Genomic DNA, 6,000 nt, shown 5'->3' with positions numbered 1-6,000 from the left:
CAGAGCCATCTTTCTGTCTGGCTCTCCTCTTCAATAAACTGCAACCTTCTTTCTAAAGCAGTCGCCATGTTGTTTATTCCCGGCTTGGACTGAACCACGATGAAGACTTTTCCTTCAACACACGCAACTGGAAGTTCAGATCAGCTTTACAGAGGAATTCTTGAGCGACATGATGGCAGTCTTCCAATATTTGAGGGGCTGCCCCAAAGAAGAGGAGGGGGTCCACCTATTCTCCAGAGCTGCTGAAGGCAGAACAAGAAGCAACGGATGGAAACTAATCAAGGAGAGAAGCAATTGGGGAGAAACTTCCTGACAGTGAGAAGAATTAACCAGTGGAACAGCCTGTCACCAGAAGTTGTGGATGTTCCGTCACTGGGGTTTTTTTTTTTAAAGAAGAGACTGGATAGCCATTTGTCTGAAAGGATCTCCTGCTTGAGCCGGGGGTTCGACTAGAAGACCTCCAAGTTCCCTTCCAGCTCTACTCTGATTGATTGATTGATTGATTGATTGATTGATTGATTAAGCACTTAGCCAAATAACGTATTCTAATTCTAATTCTTTTAATTCTGGAAGTCTCAATATAGGTAGTCCTTGACTTATGACTACAACTGACTCCAGAATTTATGTCATTAAGGGGAGACGTTTGTTAAGTGAGTCTCGCCCCATTTTACAACTTTTCTGGCCCCCGTTGTGAAGGGAATCGCTGCAGTTGTTCATTTAGTAACCTGGTTGTTAAGCGGAATCTGGCTTCCCCCGGTCGCAAAAGGGGATTGCGTGTCCACGGGGGATGCTGCAGCCGTCGTAAATAGGAGTCAGTTGCCAAACCTCTGGGTTTTGATCACGTGACCCCAGGGATGCTGCAACGGTCGTAAGGGTGAAAAATAGTCCTGAGACATTTTTTCCACTGCCGTCGTAACTCTGAACGATCACTAAATGAAACCGTTGTCAGTCGAGGATTGTATCGGAAGCCTGCCAGATAATCTATCTTCCCCTTAGAGTAGGGCAGGGCTTGGGGTTGCTCCCCATCATCCCCCCCTCTTTTGTGTCTCCCCTGGAAAAGAAGTCACCCCTTATTTGGAGAATGGAAGCCCAGGTGGTCCTCAACGTATGACCACAGTAGTTCTGCGGCTAAGCGAGACAATCGTTCCTGGAGCTTTGCCCCGTTTTACGACTTTTCTTGCCCTAGTTGTTGACTGAATCACTGCAGGTCTTAAAGTAGTAATCTGGCTTTCCCCCCCCCCCTTGACTTGGCTTGTCGGAAAGTTGCAAAAGGGGGTCACATGACCCCGGGACGCTGCAACCATCATAAATATGAACCGGTTGCCAAAAAAGGAAAAAGGGAGTGAGTGAATGAGTGAATGAGGGAGGGAGGAAGGGAGGGAGGAAGAAAGGAAGGAAGAAAGGAAAGAAGGAAGGAAGGAAGGAAGGAAGGAAGAAAGGAAGGAAGGAAGGAAAGAAGGAAGGAAGGAAGGAAGGAAGGAAGGAAAGAAAGAAGGAAGGAAGGAAGGAAGGAAAAAATGAGTGAGGAAGGAAGGAAGGAAAGAAAAAGGAAAAAATGAATGAGGAAGGGAAAGAAGGAAGGAAGGAAGGAAGGAAGGAAGAAAGGAAGGAAGGAAGGAAAGAAGGAAGGAAGGAAGGAAGGAAGGAAGGAAGGAAGGAAGGAAAGAAAGAAGGAAGGAAGAAAGGAAGGAAGGAAAAAATGAGTGAGGAAGGAAGGAAGGAAAGAAAAAGGAAAAAATGAATGAGGAAGGGAAAGAAGGAGGGAGGAAGGAAAGAAGGAAGGAAGGAAGGAAGGAAGGAAAGAAGGAAGGAAGGAAAATGAGCAAGGAAAGGAGGAAAGGAAAAAGGAAAAAATGAAAGGAAGGGAGGGAGGAAGGAAGGAAAGAAAGAAGGAAAGAAGGAAGGAAGAAGTGAGTGAAGAAGGAGGGAAGGAAGGAAAGACAGGAAGGATAGAAGGGAAAAGGGAAAAAGTGAGTAAGGAAGGAAGGAAAGAAAAAAGGAAAAAAATCAATGAGGAAGCAAGGGAGAGAGGAAGGAAGAAGGAAAGAAGGAAGGAAGAAGTAAGTGAAGAAGGAGGGAAGGAAGGAAAGAAAGAAGGAAGGAAAAAGGGAAAAAATGAGTGAAAAAGGAAGAAAGGAAGGAAGGAAGGAAGGAAGGAAGAAAGGAAGGAAGGGGAATATATGATGATGGATAAAGAGGTATGATAAGGGAGGGAGGAGACAGAACGGATGGAACTGAATTCCCCTCTTGGGATTCAGCCATAAACCTCCCACTTGGCAGACAAAATCCTCTTTCACCCTCCAAACAAAGAACGCGCAGAAGCCGCCAGCTGTTGCCTTCTGCTGCTGCCTCTCCTCGGCGTCTCACACATGTCCACTTCTGGCCATGCGCTGAGTGCGCCTGTGTGCCGCTGGGTCCCTTGGAGAGAGAGAGAGAGACCGAGTGTCTTTGCACACACACTTCTTTCTGTCTTCTGCTTTTGTCCCACTAAAGCTGGCCTGCGACTCACGACTGGCGCTCCAGCTGCAGAACTTGCAACGAGGAGTATTTGGGGGGGGGGACCCAGGCCGAGACCCCCAGCGTAGCCAAGAACTTAATAAACTTGCGCCTCTTTCCTTCCTGTTCTGAGTTGGCAGGACCGTTTATTGCAGGTGTTCAGGTACACGACGAAGGGCCTCATTTAAGAAGAAGAGGCCGGCTGGATTTTATTCCCTCGATCGATCGACGGATTAAATTTACCTGCCGCCCCCCCCCCCCTTTACATCTCTGACTGCCTGAGAAGTGGGGAGGGGAGCAGGGAGACCCGAAGAGGGATGCATTCCTAAGCGCCCCCCCCCCCCGAAACCAGGACGGCATTTCCCATCTGCAAAAGGAGAGGGGGTTTTTTTTCTATGCGAGGGGGGTTCAGAGGTGTGCGTGCCTGCGCACATGTGTTGCAAGAACGGGCAACATCTGCGGCCGCCGTTTTAGGAACAGCAGCCAAGAGGGCTGTTAGATCTGACAGCCCAAACGGCACGGTTTTTATAGGCCCATCTGGTTAGAGTTTCACAAACTCGCCCAGGGCCCATCCAGGCGGTGGCTAAAAGCAACATAAAAGGAAGGAAGGAATGTGTGCGGGGATTCTCCGACATTCTCCAGGTCACAGTTACCCCAAAGGTGCTTTTTCAAAAGGCAGCTGCACTTTTCTTGTCTTTTTTTTTCCTCGAAGACGTTTTTCTTCTTGTCCCAGAAGCTTCTTCGGCTTCGACTTAATGGTGCGGGAAAAGGAAGGACTTATACTCCTTGCAGACGGCTGGTCATTTGCCTCCTTTTAGAGCAGTGGTTCTCAACCTGTGGGTCGGGACCCCATTTGGGGTCGAACGACCATTTCACGGGGGTCGCCAAACAACGCAGTCCGCCATTTTTCCCCCTTTTCCTTGGCTGTGCTACTCCCTTTTATTCTATTGGCTTTTGAAAGCCAATAGAATAGACTCTCTTGAATAGAGTCTAATTCTATTGGCTTTCAAAAGCCAGTAGGAATTGTCCAGGCTGTCTCTGCCCTGCTGAGCCCGCCAAAAGTCCCATTCTGCAAAAGTCCCATTCTGCAAAAGTCCCATTCTACCAGTTGAGTAGTCCTCGACTTACGACCGGTTGAGTAGTCCTCGACTTACAACCGGTTGGGGGTCGCGGCATTAAACAGGTTGAGAACCACTGTTCTAGAGTCTCAACCTCTTTTTTGTCTCACGGTGACCAAAACTGGATGCAACATTCCAAGTGTGGCCTTACCGAGACAGTATGAAAGTAGACTTTTGAGCGGGCCACCGCTACCACCCCCAGCCTCCTTCTCCTTCTCTAGCTGGTGAGATAATTGGAGAGAGATGGAAGACCCCCACCAGGACCCTCCCCAGATCAGCTGGACCTTGAGGAGGGAAGGAAAGGGTCCTGTCGAATTTGTGTTGGGGGACAAGACAGAACAAGCTGGAAAAAAACGAGGCGGGGAGGGGAAGAAGTCTGAGCCAAGCCTGGAGCTTGAGAAAAACTCAAGGAGAGCGGTGAAGCTCGTAAAATTAATGAATTCCAGACAAGAGGCCGGGTGAAAAAGGAGACCTCTTAACCACGGGCAGGTCTGGCGTTTGCCAGAGCTACAAAACCTTGGCTCCGCGTGTGTGGCTGTTTGTGTCGAAGAGGAAGTGTGTCAGGAGCAAAAGAAATTTAAAAAATCCTGGGGGTCAGCCTGTGTGATGCAAGCGTTGCTTGGGGACCTGGACCTGTGTGTCTTCTATCTAGGACAGTGGTTCTCAACCTTTCTAATGCCGCGACCCCATAATACAGTTTCCCATGTTGTGGTGACCCCCATCCACTTATACATCACCGGATGCCAGGGGCGTGGCCAAAGAAAAGGGGGGAAAAATGGCAGACAGCCTTGTTTGGCGACCCCCATGAAATGGTCATTCGACCCCAAATGGGGTCCCGACCCACAGGTTGAGAACCACTGATCTAGGAGACAACCAGACATTGTCTTCTGGAGTGCGCCTCCAGACCTGTCCGTCTCAACGCTGCTCACATCGGATGTTTTTGCTTTGACATCAGTTGGAGATGCAGCCATTTTCTTATGTCTTACTCTTAGAGTTAGAGCTAGAGCAGTGGTTCTCAACCTTTTTAATGCCGCAACCCCCAACCGGTTGTAAGTCGAGGACTACTCAGCCGGTCGTAAGTCGAGGACTACTCAACTGGTGCAGCACTGTTTGCAGAATGGGACTTTTGGCGGGCTCAGCAGGGCAGAGACAGCTTGGACAATTCCTATTGGCTTTGGAAAGCCAATAGAATTAGACTCTATTCAAGAGAGTCTATTCTATTGGCTTTCAAAAGCCAATAGAATAAAAGGGAGTAGCACAGCTAAGGAAAAGGGGGAAAAATGGCGGACTGCATTGTTTGGCGACCCCCGTGAAATGGTCGTTCGACCCCAAATGGGGTCCCGACCCACAGGTTGAGAATCACTGAGCTAGAGTTAGAAGATGCTGGGGGGAGGAAGGTGCACGAGAGTTTAGCTAGACATAACAGTAAACCTAGCAGGAGAATCAAGGTTGGCGGGCTGGAGAACTGGAGAGGAAGCCCACGCTTCAAGCTAATTGGAGAATGTGATTTATGACTGTTAATTGGAGGAGGGAATTGTGCTTTGATACTATGTGCCCAGGGAAGGGAATTCAGATTTTGACTTCGGCCGTGTTAGCGCCGATGCTATGCTACTCGAATAAAGATTCTTTAAGGTAAACAATGCCTCAAAGTTCTTTGAAGAGTTTCATCTGTCGGAACCAGGACAGTCAGCCGAAATCACCTGCATTCGGTGACACATGCGGCAAGGGCTCTAGCGCTGTTTCGGGTAGTCCTCAGCGTTACAACCGCAGCTGAGCCACACCCGTTGCTAGGCGAGACAGTCGTGAAATGATACCTTGCCCCACTGCATGACTTTCCTTGCCACGATGGTGAAGGGAATCGCTGCAGTTGGTCAGTTGGTAAGACGGTCGTTAAGTGAATCTGGGGTTCCCCGCTGGCTTTGCTGCTCAGGTCACAACAGGGGATCCCGTGAGCCTGGGAGAATGCAACCGTCCTAAGTACATGCCATTGCCAAGCCTCTGAGTCTTGATCCTGTGACCCTGGGGATGATGCAAGGGCCGTGTGAGAAACGGTCCTAAGTCACTTTTTTGGGTGCTCTTGCAAAATCGAACGGTCACGAAAGGAACTGTTGTAAGCCGAGGACTCTCTGTATAGCCTCAGGTATGGGTCTAAGCTGGATAGGACTTTGCCAGCCCTCAGCACCACCTCGTGATGCTTTGATGCTTTGATCCTCCTCCTCCTCCTCCTCCTCCAATAGGGATTTACCTGGTTTAGTAATGAAATATTTAGAAAGCTTCAAGGACCCCATAATTGCCCTCCTCCTCTTCCTGCTATGGTATAGGTTCTCCTGCTTGAGCAGGGGGCTGGACTAGAAGACCTCCAAGGTCCCTTCCAGCAATATTCTAT

Source organism: Crotalus tigris, unplaced genomic scaffold (assembly GCF_016545835.1).
Source record: "Crotalus tigris isolate CLP2741 ecotype Arizona unplaced genomic scaffold, ASM1654583v1 scf7180000020941.558017, whole genome shotgun sequence".
Lineage (NCBI taxonomy): Eukaryota > Metazoa > Chordata > Lepidosauria > Squamata > Viperidae > Crotalus > Crotalus tigris.
This window is presented reverse-complemented; position numbering follows the sequence as displayed.